The 15,388-nt window shown below is 38.7% G+C and overlaps 1 protein-coding gene across 1 annotated transcript in view; it reads right to left on the reverse strand.

Annotated features, from left to right (window-relative positions):
- Positions 1–15,388, reverse strand: part of HCN1 (hyperpolarization activated cyclic nucleotide gated potassium channel 1) — a 436,901-nt gene that overhangs the window by 375,508 nt on the left and 46,005 nt on the right. The window lies entirely within an intron of this gene.

Raw genomic sequence — 15,388 nt, forward strand, 5'->3', positions numbered from 1 at the left:
TTAGATATTCCATGCTAAGTAATCTTTGTGCAATTTATTGAGACATTATACCAGTATATAATTGGCAAAATGTGGTTACAATTAGAAGATAACAATAAATCCATGTACGCATAAGATAAAAAGTGATAAATAAGTGTGCTAACAGCAGTTATACATTAATATGCTTAAAAGCAACATTACAATGCACTTTTTACTTACAGTGTGTACTGTACGCACAAATGTTGCCATCTAAGGACAAGAATTGGATATCAACAAACACAGTTTTGCTCACAATAAGTAAAGCACAAAAGGCTGTAAGGGCTTACTGTATTCACTAAGGAAATGCAAACATATTTGGGATAGACCTAAGGCTATCCTATATACTAAAATAATCCAAGGATCACAACAGATCTGACGTTTTACAGCAGATGGGAAAATGGGCAGGCTAGGTGGCCAAGTGGTTCTTATCTGCCCTCAAATTCTATGTTTCTAGTTTCTTGTCCATTATAGTCTACTTGGTTGTTGTAAAACCTTTCTCCCTCGGGGAATACTGTTACAATAATAAGTTCCATAATGGGCCATTTTGTGCATAAAATACAATTCAGCACTCATTACATAAATGTGATCTTTTTAAGTTGCCTCAGAGCTTGGTGGTGCTCGAGACTTGGCAGGAACTCCTTCCTTTTAGAAGGCACTTGTCATGTTGTCATGAATATTTTAATATGCTGCTCTCAATTTAAATGGAACCGGTTATTAAATCCTATTAAAGCAACAATATCCGGGGGCGGAGAGAGAATTATTATATTTTTGATAAATGGTAAGCAGGGGATCATTCAAGGCATATGAATATACTACTGTATGGAATGACTGCGTTAATTACAAAGATTAAGAGGGGGTATAACCTCTAATGGGCAAATATGGACCTTGGGTCCAACACTAAATGAAAGCTAAACATGTATGGAGAAGATAGTTTTCAGATACTGACATAGAAATCTTTATTTATACAGTATATGGTGTAAATGAAAATTCTCATCATGTGATATGACATTGCCGTTAATGGTTGGATGTTCATCAAAGAACTGGCTGGTATATTTTTTTAATGCTATAACAATAACAAAATACTTGAGGAAATACTTTGTGCAGAAAGAAAAACAGGATGTGCATATAGAAATGACTCATTTGTTTTATGTATGTTTTTTTGTGTGAAAAATGCAACAAATACAAAAAAAGACACATCTCAAAGTTAGCACCATCATAGGATATAGGATCTTTTGCCAGATCGACACTGGCACGAAAAACAATAAATAAAATAATTGACTTTTGAAATCTTTAAGAACTACAATAAAATGTCATTATGTCCGAAGTGATTTAAAACACATTTGAAAGGCAAAAAACATAAATTTGCATGTTGACCAGAATATAATTTTTAATCTCTCAAACTGAGCCAACCCAACAAATAATTAAATAGAAGAACTTCTTACAAGCCAAATAGGACACAAATTCAAAAGCAGAACGATTAAATAAACAAGAACAAATCTAATACACTATCTAATACAAAACAATGAATAGGGATTAACAATTATATAAAATTTAAAAAACAGAATAATCTGACCAGTTAACAATTTTCTTCTCCTACCCCTATGACCCCACTTGTTGGTTATGGGAAGATCCAAGATCTTTAAAAACATATATTTATTACACAAGGTGTATATATATATATATATATATATATATATATATATATATATATATATATATATATATATATGTATATATATATATATATATATATGTATATATATATATATATATATATATATATATATATATATATATATATATAAATTCCCTCTGCAGTTTCTTTTATATGTCATAGAACTGACATTGTATTGTATGTCTTTATTTATATAGCGCCATTAATGTACATAGCGCTTCACAGTAGTAATACATTTGGTAATCAAATAAATAACAGATAATATAAATAACAGATCATGGGAATAAGTGCTTTAGACATAAACGTAACATTAAGGAAGAGGAGTCCCTGCCCCGAGGAGCTTACAGTTTAATTGGTAGGTAGGGAGAACGTACAGAGACAGTAGGAGGGAGTTCTGGTAAGTGCATCTGCAGGGGGCCAAGCTTTATGTATCATGTGTTCAGAATATTCACAGTGCTATTCATATGCTTCTTTAAGCAAGTGTGTCTTAAGGTGGGTCTTAAAGGTGGATAGAGAGGGTGCTAGTCGGGTACTGAGGGGAAGGGCATTCCAGAGGTGTGGGGCAGTCAGTGAAAAAGGTTTAAGGTGGGAGAGGGCTTTAGATACAAAGGGGGTAGAAAGAAGACATCCTTGAGCAGAACGCAAGAGTCGGGATGGTGCATAGCGAGAAATTAGGGCTGAGATTTAAGGAGGGGCAGAAGAGTGTAAAACTTTAAAAGTGAGGAGAAGAATGGAGTGTGAGATGCGGGATGTGATCGGAAGCCAGGAGAGGGATTTCATGAGGGGAGATGCTGAGACAGATCTAGGAAAGAGTAGAGTGATTCTGGCAGCAGCATTTAGGATAGATTGGGGGGAGACAGGTGAGAGGCAGGAAGGCCAGACAGCAGGAGGTTACAGTAATCAAGACGGGAGAGAATGAGGGCCCGAGTCAGAGTTTTAGCAGTCGAGCAACAGAGGACAGGGCGTATCTTTGTTATATTGCGGAGGAAAAAGCGACAGGTTTTAGAAATGTTTTCAATGTGAGGGGTGAATGTGAGAGAGGAGTCGAGTGTGAACCCTAGGCAGCGGGCTTGGGCTACTGGGTGAATGATCGTAGTTCCAACAGTAATGTGGAAGGAGGTAGTAGGGCCAGGTTTGGGAGGAAGTATGAGGAGCTCTGTTTTAGCCATGTTGAGTTTAAGGCGACGGAGGGCCATCCAGGATGATATAGCAGAGAGACATTCAGAAACTTTGGTTTGTACAGCAGGTGTAAGGTCGGGTGTTGAAAAGTATATTTGTGTGTCGTCAGCATAGAGGTGATAATTAAACCCAAAAGATGTTATTAGGTCACCTAGAGAGAGTGTGTACAGAGAAAAGAGAAGAGGTCCCAGGACAGAGCCCTGGGGTACCCCCACAGAGAGATCAATAGAGGAGGAGGTGTTAGCAGAAGAGACACTGAAAGTACGATGGGAGAGGTAGGATGAGATCCAGGATAGAGCTTTGTTCCGAATACCAAGAGTATGGAGAATGGGAAGGAGAAGAGGATGGTGCACGGTGTCAAATGCTGCAGAGAGGTCAAGTAATATGAGCAGAGTGTAATGACCTCTGCCTTTGGCCGCATGGAGGTCGTCAGTTATTTTAGTGAGGGCTGTTTCCGTGGAGTGAGCAGTGCGGAAGCCAGATTGTAGAGGGTCTAGGAGAGAACAGGTGTTGAGAAAATGGAGCAAGCGAGAGAATACAAGATGTTCAAGGAGTTTAGAGACAAAAGTCAGGAGGGAGACAGGTCGATAGTTAGAAAGACAGGTAGGGTCAAGCGTGCTGTTTTTGAGTAATGGTATGACTGTTGCATGTTTGAAAGAGGATGGAAAGGTTCCAGAGCAGAGGGAGGAGTTAAAAATGTGTGTGAGCGTAGGGATTATAGTAGGAGCAAGAGGTTTTAGGAGATGGGAGGGAATGGGGTCAGGGAGGGCAAGTGGTAGAGGGAGAAGAGGCGATCAACAGCGACACATCCTCCTCTGAGACAGTGGGAAAAGAGTCAAGGAAGGCAGGAGAAGAGTTAGGAAGAGGTGTAGGATGGGAGGAAGAAACAGAGGGGATGTTCTGCCGTATGGCTACTAAAGTAAGTTGGCTACTAAATGACTCTGGCTAATGCTTCTCAGGTGAAATACTGGACCAAGACTATACAGAGGTCTTGAATGTAAGATCAAGTGAATGCAGGTACGTAGGTAACTATGCACCCCCTAACATCCCCTCCCCTAGATGTGTCCGATATTATTTTACCCACCAATATGTTGTATTGATATGTATGTTCATTGTATTGACTTGCAATAAAATTTAAGTTACAAAAAAACAAACCAAAAAAAACTCTGCAATCTCATTAAGTGATTAAAATTTGCCAAATAAGTTTGGAAATTTCCTAATCTCCAATATGGATGTGCGGTTCATCCCTGGACCTGAACCCACCGAAACATGGTCAGTTCGGGATTTTCCCATACCCATGTACAGATACAGCACTGTTAACTGATAACACAACATATTGTAATATAACATAGAGTTTACATAGCATTCAATTACAGTGATGACGCACTATAACACAGAATATCCCACCAAGACATTCCAGCAGGGGCAGTAACATTCGTGTCTGTCACGTGTGCTCACCATAAACAGGACTAGACCGCGTGGCTGAGGTGGGGGATGTATATAACCGTAGCCTACTGGGTCAGTCGCAGCCCCTCCGAACAATCTGTGTACTCGATACCCCAAGAGGAGACAAACTGTTCGGTTCATACGATCATGGCAGCAGATTGTCCTATCTACCTTCCAAATAATGGAGTTCCCTACCACCATAACCTCTTATAGTCTCTGAGTACCTGAAGTCCCCTTTGTGCTGGAGGAGCTATTCCCCTGGCTGGTAGAGGAATCAGTCTCCCCAATCTTGCCATTCCTGCTCTGACACTCCCAATATCTTCACTCAATCTGGCAAATCTATTGGGATGGGTCAGCTCAGAATTGGCCTGCCTCTTTCTCTTTCCCGAGCTTCCCCTTTTTAATTGTTACCCAGCTATCTTCATGTTCCAGTTCTTTACTCACAGCTCCATCCTCGGCAACACTAGTCCTAGTCAGGGCCTGCTCAGTGAGCACTAAACTCCTTTCAAGATTGTCAATGTGCCCTAATATTGCAAGTTGCTTCTTCAGATTTACTATCTGAGACTCCAAAGAGACCACTTACTCACACTTACCACAGTGGTATGCTCACTGGAACAGCTGCTCCAAGTGCACATACATGTGGCAAGATGTGCATTGAGTGGTATTCCCAATCCTGCTCATTGTTGCAACTATGTTGTTATAAGGGCTAAAAATTTACTGTACTTCAATACTGTATACTATATCTTGTTCACACCTTCCTTGTTTCCTCTCCTGGTTCTAACTCCACACTTAAAATAAACAAGACCCCTTCTGGTTCTAACTCCACACTTAATACAAACAGTACTTGAAATCAAACACTAATTCAATCACACAGATTAAGACACGCAAAGTGCCATTTGCGTTAACCCTGTTACGTTTTACCTGTGTTGGGTATTTAAGGTTGGCATACAGGTACCACTATCTGATCCACCATCTAGATTTACCTTTTTGTTTTTTTTCAATTACATTTTTTTTTCATTATTAAGTTAAAGTTTTAATTTGAAAATACACAACACTGTATTTAGTAGTCCACTATACCTTCTGTTCTTTATGCACAACAATCTTGTAAGTGCATTTTTAACTCTTGTGCCAAGTAAGGGCTGTTCTATACTGCATGCGTGCGCGTGGACCTATGTGAATGCGCGTGCACATGCCGCATGCTTTTTGTGTGTATGCTGTGAGCGAGTGAGGTACTGTATGTATGGGTATGTATGTATATGTGTGTATGTGTGTGTATGTGTGTGTATGTGTGTGTATGTGTGTGTGTTAAAAAAGTTTTGAAATAAATAAATACTTTAATAACTTGTTCATTAGCATTGTACATACATACACACACACATACATACATACATACATACACACACATATACACACATTTCAGTGGCGGTAGTGGCACAAATTCTTTATTTTCTTCCTCTTCCCCCCTGTCGGCTGGTTCCACGCACACTCCCGTGCGCACGCGGCACCATTATAGAAAAGCTGATTAGCCTCAGCCAACTAAAACTGCCACGCGCGCCATAGCAAGCGCACGCAGTATAGAACAGCCCTAAAGCCTTTAATACTGCACTATGAGGTGTGTGCTTTTCTTCTTTTTTTAATCTTTTTATTCAGTAGTCTGGGCCAGGCAGCATGTCTAAGTCATACCCTTTCCTTTTATCATGTACAGGTAGGTCTACTACAAATCCTTCTGACATGAACAATACCGCTAGAAGCAGAAAAAAATGGCAGTTGACCACTAGGCCACCTGTAAGATTGCCAGGGCCCCAGAAGTCTATAGTCAAAACCAAGGTTAAGAGCAAGCCAACGCTTCCTAGTAGTAAATAGTCTGCAGGAAGCCCACATGTAAAACTAAGTCTAAACAGGGTGTGAGCAATGTAGTGATGAAAAAAAGTACACTGCAGCCACTGTTGGAAAGATGCACCCATAAACAGTACACTTCTTGATGAAGCCAGCAATAAACGGAGCAGCTTGTCTGTGAGCCGAATTGCACCTGATTCTGACAGAAATAGTAAAGAGTAAGACATCCAGCAGTGACTGTTATCCCCTAGTTTGGCAGGGCCATTTGACCACATAGCTGTGGTTTAGTACACAGATGGCACGATAGAAGTTTGCATGGTATGATGCCGATTTAGTTACTATTCTAATCACCGTGCTCTTCCTCAATGCTGATGCTTTCTAGCTCCACAGGAGCAGCACAGTGCTTTGCAGTGTCAGAGGGTTCCCTTGTCCCTGCTGGACTTACCCCAGGTTTAGCACCACTACTTCTAATAAACCCATTATGCTATTATTCTTCATCTGACTCCGATGTTCCAATTCCAATAATGCTGGGCTCTACATCACTGCCACTCTTGCCACCTGAGCTCTATTTCTTTCTCTTTTTCAGCAAAAGCTCTGAATAGGTTCTGTATTTCTCAGTCTTAGGAAATGTCACCAATTCCTGCAGCATCAACTGTAGGACAAATGTCACACATTTTCTAGGCCTGTAAAGGCCTGTTTGGAAATATTCACATATCTCTAGTACAGAGTCTAATTAAAAATGACAGGACAGCATAGGAGAAGCTTGCAGTGGCACGCAGGCTCCATGGCCAGCTCCATCATTCGGAAATCACATTCAGAAATGCTGCATGACCTGAAACACACATTATTTGGAAAAAAGAATTCTTTTTAAGCATTCAAAAGAGACACATGGATACAAAATCTTGGAGCAAATAGAAAGGTTTACTGAAGCCAAAACAGAGATCCAAAAAGTGCAACAAAAAAAAGACAAAAGGCAAACCAAATAAAGTCATTTAGTGTATGCATACAACTTGTTGGGACTCAAAAACAGCACCCCACAGTCAATGGTAATGACTGTGATATTTTCATATACACCAACAGAGGTGGGTAGAAAGCACAGTCATTTCATTTATCAATTGTTTTGGACAAGTTTCTGCTCCTTCTGAAGCCTACATCATGGAGGTACAGTACTGTAAGCTCATCAAGTCCCTTCATGGACTTTTTGTATCCATATGTCTCTTTTGAGTGATGGAGAGTACTCATTTTTTCTGTTTATCATTGTAGGGGCTTAGGCAAGCCCATCTCTCTGTGCACCAATAGTTGGTATGTATTACTGTACATATATTGTATAGTTGTTACCTTTTGAGTGTTGACTGGATATTTATGCCCTGCCATCAGCTCAAGCAAGAAGTTAAAACCCGGTGGAATTGAATCTTCTGCATGTTAGAGCGGCTTCTAGTGCAGAAACAAGCAATATCCAGCTACACTGCATTTCATGACGTAGGTAAAGGGGAAATATCTTTCCTCAATCAATCACAGTGGAAACCAATGGCCCCGTAACTGTAAGTGCTATGCTAGCTCCGTATACTATAATTCTCTGAAAATGATAGCTTGCAGCGTTATTTTAGCCTGTACGCCAAGCTATCTTCTTAAGCTATTATTCTCAATAGGGACTCCGTTAACAGTCGTGGCTGCGCAAATTTTGTACGGAGTCCCTATTTCTAAATGGTGGTTATGCAATTTCCATTCATTGCATAATAATTACATCAATTTTGATAAAAAAAAAAAAGCTTTAACACAGCGGGCTTCACTAGAACTGCGTACCTTGGTTTAAAATAATGGACACTGCATCTGTATTACAACCTTTTCAAGTAGACACACGAAAATAATTTTCACGAATACTACACTGTGTCAAGTCATACCCTTCATTTAGCTACTGAAAAAAAGGCTACACAAGCAGAAGGACCGTTTCCAGTATAGATACTAGTCTGGAAAGCTATTCACTAATGCCTTTGTGAATAAGCTGTTTGTGAGTGCATCCAGTTTTTAACCTATCTTTTGCTATTGAAATGTTATTATGCTATGTTCTTTTTCTCCCTACCTTTTTTAAGTCACCCACTGGTTGCTGTGGAAGGTTATATCCCAATCCCCAGTGTGATTCAGCACATGTAGGTGTGTTATTTTTTTAGTATTTTTAGTATTTCTATAGTTCTTGAATAGTGTAAAAATCATATTTACTATAACACTATCTCTTTTTGTTTTTTTCCCACATACATCTGTTTGGGATGATGGACTGAGTCTATGCACTGGAGGACTTCTATCTTTCATACCAGCTGTTTCCTGGAGGGATTGGAATTACCTCCTTGGACTCTAGCAGCAGGACTCTGCATATACTGGAAATGTCATTTTTATATTTATCCATTTCTGTAATTATCTTGCACCTCGGTTTGTTGGTTGGCGCTACGTTTTCTTTCCTTTTGAATAAAATAAACATTGAAGGGTACATTTACTAAGCAGCAGCATATAGCTTTATAGGGTATGCCTTCATTCAAGTGTTTTTGTTTGACATCTTTTAGCAGGTAATGCAGTCGGCCCCTGCAAGATACACTTTGGGTGATGTATTATGACTGAAGAGTGCTATGATATGATCATGAAATCTTCAAAAGAAAATATGAATTGCTCACTGCATTTACTAAACAGTAGCAGCCACACAGTCAGACCCACCACATGTTTGCTGAAATGTCTGCTCTTACCAGTTCATTTAGACTTTGAACAATCCTTTAAAGTTGTGCTGCTACCTAGTAATACATTAAATGATCAGTGCTATGTTTAATAGTAGAAATATAAATTGAGGTACATTTCTAACTGTAAAATATGCATTGCCAGCTGGGATATCATAAAGAGCTAAATAAGTAAATAAAGAAAAAAGAAAAAAACACTACGAAAAAAATGGTAATCTGCTTAAAAAGGGCATCATCATGAAAACGCCTTCAAGGAAGTTTATTTTGGAGGAGACTGCAAGTTTATTGTACGTATTCAATATGCTCATATTAGGAGGATTCATCTTCTTCAGACCCAAATTTTATAGTTAATACTGTATGTACAGACGAGACCACGACTATTCTAAAGCTTGCATTAAACTAGCCCGGTTACATTCTGGGTATGTGCTGGGCATGTGCTGGGCTAGTTTAAGGCAAGTTTAAGGCATTTCTGCATTGACTAATGACCCATAGGATTAACACAGCAGTGGTCCCTGGCAGTCCCATTCAGTTTGAATGGGACTGCCAGGGACCCTTGCTGTTAATCTGATGGGCCATTAATCAATGCAGTAATGTCTAGTTTAAGGCATGTATCCAGCATGTACCTGGGTGTACCTGGGTCTTTTTGGTGATTGCCACCGGTTTGTGTTAGAATAACCGTGGGCACTACAGTAACATCTACTCACAGAATGCATTCACGCTTCCTGTGGACCGAGTCACTTGGTGAGCGTTTCAAAGTCTAAAGATATCTTTCGAGCACAGCAGATAATATAATTTATCTAACGTTCATTTTGTCCCAGTGTTATTTTAAAATGGTCTTTCAATACTGCTACAGACATCTGTACGGAACAATCCTGTAATATACAGATTGCATTAAGTTTAAAGTGACCCTGCCATGGGAAGAGATAATGATGTACATCAGCAATACACCTCGCTTTTCAGTTTAAAATAGGAATGGAAAGAAATGTGATAATTTGGCAAAAAGTCAAGTAAATATGGGGTTACAACTTGGGTGCATCAATGTGACATTCATTGGAAACATTTGTTACTTTCGGTATTTAGATAGGAAGGTTGCATGAGATAACTTCAGACACAAGGTAGGTATAATGGTCACTATTGCTACTTATTGGTGCCCGGGACTACTGGTTACTGTGGCACTGAAATGATCTGATCTTTGAAAATATACTTTATACTATTTTTCTGTGCTTTTAATCGATTACTCATAGTGATATTGTTAGGACTGGAAATACATTTCGTGTTAATGAATTATTAATGCAATTATGTTTTAATCAGTCCTTATTTTGGCCTCGTTTTTCTTTCCTCTTTTTGGCAAATGATTGGATTGTATGCAATAGAAGTAGCAGTGGAAAGAGCAGAACGTTGTTAAATAGAGAATGACTGAGACCAGTGCTTCTGCTTGGCCCTGTGTGTCGGGGTATGCTTAGAATTACAGTTTAGTCCAGCATAAGCAGCCCAAGAATAAATGTAAAGGGAAAAAGTTATAAATCATGGAAACAGCTGCAGAACTAAATGAGACCCTCTGGCTCGTGCATATGATGATGCCATCGTGTTTATATTTTTTGACGGTGGATATAAAAACAATAACACAAAATAGAACAAAGATACACAAAAACAAGAGAGTTAACGGAATTATAGGGTGGAAATAGGTTTTGGAGATAGTGACTGGGGAGTGTTCATTTAAGAGATCCTTGTACAAAAATAAGGAAAAATCTCCAACTTAGTTGTGCTGTAACATTTTTGCTAATTAAAATGCGTTCAATAAAATACTGAGAGGCAATTACAATTATGAGGCAAGGTTTTTACATACAGTATAAAGTGATTGGATTTGAGTCATCTAACAACATTTGATTTTGATTGCGTCTAACACTTAGCATGCTTGTGGTGTTGTAGAATTTAGTCTGGAAATCCAATACATAATGCACAGACTGCTACAAATGTCAATTTATTAAAGAAACATAGAACTGAAATTGTAAATAGTAATCTGGCATAGCTGCAACACAAACAAAGTACAGTAGATAGTAGATGCACACCCACAGATTGTACTCTTACCACTGTGCACTTTTTGTCCAGCTGCACCAGAGAAATATTTTTGAAAAATCCATAAATAAGCCACGCTTGTATATTCATTCAAAATTATTTTAGTGTAGCCTTGGCTGGTTTTGGGCTACAAGTCTGCCCTCCTCCTGGCAGTAATCTCTAGTAAGGGTATGTTTTCTAGGAGTAATCATGGGTTTTCCCCACACCTTGCAGCTCAGTGAGTCAGAGAAGGTAGTGCAATCAGGCCTGGTGTCCAATACGGGACAAGGGGCTGGTTCTTACTGGAACTGACTTAAGGAGCTGCACTTCCTCAATTTAGCCAGTTGCCTCTACCACTGAGAGAGGCTAGTCTATCCAACCCAGTAGTGCAGATCTCTGCTTACTGAGGCCCTACTTGCGGGGAGTGGGGGAAGGACTACTTTTGGTGGCCGGTGGCCGGGAGTGTAGGTCCAGGGCCATCCTAAGGGTGAAGACCCGGCTGCTGAGAATTGATTGTGGTGTAAGCTGAACACTGTCTTTGATTGGTGTGAGAGTAACAAGAATAAAGAACACCTGTTTTCACATACTCCTTGCATGAGACTGAAATCTATCAGGAAGGAGAAGAGATAAGTTCTCCTGCAGAGATTTCTCCCCACATCTCTGGGGGCTGCAAGAGATGGAGAGATGGAGGCGCTGTCACCGTGAGTACAATTCGGGCAAGGCCCCAGAAGCCTGTCCTGACCTCCCCTATAACACCATGCGGGAGACTCAGGGCCACTGTTTATCAGCAGGTATGCACCACACTACCATGTAACCAGCACAGGTTTCCCCATGATAGACCCTATATGAGATTGGGGGGGCGAGGGGGGGCAGGGTTACATTAGTATCAAAGCTTCAGTCTGAGTTTGGACATTTATCTGAGTTTGGACCTTTAAATTAGTGCTAATACATGATAATTATTTAAAACCAGAGACAGAACATAAAACACAGACAGAGCTCAGTGCACATCCAGTGAAACTCATACATGGTACAGTGCCTAAATATATATGTATAAATATCTATTAAATAAAATGGTCTTTTAGTTTAACATTTTTGGCCAAAATTGTTGTAAGCCCCTGAGCCACTGCACGGCAGACCACATTTCCAGGTGTCCCTAACACTAATATAAATTCTTAATAACCTGTGCAATACAGTATTTGGCCAAAAATGTTAAACTAAAAGACCATTTTATTTCATAGATATTTATACATATATATTTAGGCACTGTACCGTGTATGAGTTTCACTGGATGTGCACTGAGCTCTGTCTGTGTTTTATGTTCTGTCTCTGGTTTTAAATATATATTGCCATGCTCAGAAGCACTCCTCTGTGACACTCATATGCTTATATATATGTTGTGGTTAGTTTGGGGGTTTAATAGGAGCTTGTTAGGTGTCAGTATGTAATACATGATAATGCCTGCTTTATTTATTTTATGAATCTACAAAACAGACATTTTGAGAAAAAAATCATCATGATGGCAATATAATTAGCAATTCTCTAATAAGAGAATCATTTTATATTTATAACACATTAAAAAAAAAAAATTTTCTTACAGTCTTATAGGGAAATATTCTAATAATGGATAATACAAAATACATAATACAAAAAAATAAATAGTGAAAGCAAGGTCCCTGTTCAAAACCCACATACAATATAACCAGTATCATAGGAGATTTCTAGATGCAGTATTAGTTATCTAAGTGCATTGACATAAAGAATACCTTAGACTTAGAGGCAAGCAGGTGTGTCTGGGGTTATTAGTTTAGACACAGATGTAGCCCAATTAACTTTCCCAGTCACCAAAGGTCGTCAGGTTAGAATGACCGCGGCAATCCCCCAGCATGGGGAATGCTTCCAGTTGAGCAAAATAAAGCCATTCAAGCTGCCCACATCTGCACCATCTATAGAGCTGTAGCTGCCCCAAGGCAGCTGTTCATTAAACATTTGAGGTTTTACACACACACAAAAAAATAGGAGTTTGCTGGAATACTGCTGCATAAAACAGCATTGTGTACACAGTATATAAAGGGAAATAAACAATTGAACAAAATTGCTTTGTTTTGGAAGGAGAAGAGCTTTGATAACTGGATATTATAGGGTCTTACTAATGAGCATGGTGATTTAAGTGGCCATGGAAAACATGTTTGAAAGATTAAGATGACCTGACAGGTTGCAAATGTAAACACAAATGAATCAATAACTACTGTAGATCACCGTCAGCGAGCATAGTCCTGGCAGATTTATTTCAGTTTTGTGTATTTGGCAAATAAACTGTGTAATGTTAACAAGGGCCACATTTAATGAATTTGTCAAAGCAACTTTTATTCACTATGCTTTATTAACTGAAAGGAAGGACATTCCAAATGAATATCAACTCAATGTGTGTATTGTTCATGGATACAACCATCTACCATCATGGGACATAAGGCTATATGGCTGATATGCCACACACCGTTCACAAGTTAACCGTAAGTGAAACGAATTCTTTTAAGCTCTACTGATACATTTTGGCATCAGCCATTTAAAAAAAAAAAAAAAAAAAAAAGGGATCAGAATAGTAGGGCAACATTGTTACAGTAAGCACACAGAACTAGGCACGTATGTACAACTACATGCTTAAATATACAAGTAGGTAGTACATTAACAGTGATTATATAAATAGAACTAGCAATGACCATTTACTATGATTTCTTTATACTACAATTTACTCAAAACTATGTTGAGGTAAGGATTTTGTGGTACAGCCCAGCCCACTGTAGACTGTTAAGGGATTACATTGCCTCTTCATTTTTCATCATGTTACTGACTCCATTCGTATTTGATTTTGAAAACCGAGGTAAAAAAAAACAAACCTTTTTATAGCATGGAGAAAAAGAAATGATGTTGTCACTTTGAAGCTCTACTGGGAATGGTATACTAAAGTATTCATCTCTCTCTCTCTCTCTCTCTCTCTCTCTCTCTCTCTCTCTCTCTCTCTCTCTCTCTATCTCTCTCTTTTTATATATATATTTTTTTTTATTATTATTTTTTTATTGGAAACATTTTACATTTTACATACATCAAACACAACAGGCAACATTTTTTTGACAATTTTTTCATAATACATTATACATTTTAAGGAATCACAATCTCTTCTTATAACAAGTCACATTATAGGTTGACATTAGGATTGAATCCCTCTGGTTACATTTCTGTCTGTGACCCTCATGCACCACCTCATAGGTTTCTTGTAGACAGACTTTCCCTTTTGTGTGTTGTTCTGCCTTTATTTTTTACCCAATAACTAACTTAATTAACATTTGAATGAAACTTTTCCCTCCCCCTAACTACAATGTTCGTCTCTTTGTATTTTCTTTATATAACAGTTGTTCAAGCTTAACTTTTGTTTTCTAGGATTTCTCCTCAAATTGGCATTCTATTTTTATTTTGTGAGAGAAGCTGTCTGGGTAGATGACATGTCGTGTCTGCAAACAGTTCTTTCTATCTTGGCTTTGCCCGATAAAGAACTAATGAACTATCCCCATTTTTGGAAAACCTTTTTTTGGTCTTGAGCTCCCTATAGAAGCTCGCCTCTATTTTATCCATGAACATCAGTTTAAATAGATATCCTTTAACTATATCTAATGTTGGATGTGATGTGGATATTAATTGCAGCATGATTGCTTTTCTAGCTGCTAAGAGCACCATTTGGAGGCTTTGTATTCATCTTTTTTTAGTATCTGAATGCTGTAAATCTCATTATTACTGACATTCTTTAATTATACCAGTAAATTTACCCTTGAAATAAATACTTTTCTGCAAACATATGTTTGCTCCACGTAACTCTTGTTACATAGTGTAATGCTATACCAGCTACGATCTATTGAAATTGATAACAGACGTCCTTGAAATAGATCTGCCAATGACTTTGATTAACACAAATTTTCTTCAGTAACATACCTTGCAATATTCCGCAACTAAATTTTTTAATAATTAGAGTCTGTACCTTTTTACAATTAAAGCAAGCCTCTGGGAAAGAGACAGAGAATTAAATTCCTGTAAGTCATAAAAAAAGATAATAATTTTAACATAAATCATTTAAAGACATAGCTGATCACAGTTTTAAACCTCTATTGATGTGGTTTGCTCAGTTTTGGCTCACATTAAAGTGTCATGTGTGACGAGGCTTGATATTAGATATTAGATTTACGATCTTACAATCATAAAGGAGTACTTCTCCGTGCTATAGTAGATTAGTTCAGGGGTGCTCAATTCAGTCCTCAAGCCCCCCAAAAGGTCAGGTTTTCCAAATATCCCAGCTTCAGCACAGGTGGCTCAGTCAGAGGCTCAGTCACAGACTGTGCTGAAGCTGGGACTGATTCAGCCAACTGCGCTGAACTTGGGACATCCTGAAAACCTAACCGGTTAGGGGGGGGGG

This window comes from Ascaphus truei, chromosome 1 (assembly GCF_040206685.1).
Source record: "Ascaphus truei isolate aAscTru1 chromosome 1, aAscTru1.hap1, whole genome shotgun sequence".
NCBI classification, from domain to species: Eukaryota; Metazoa; Chordata; class Amphibia; order Anura; family Ascaphidae; genus Ascaphus; species Ascaphus truei.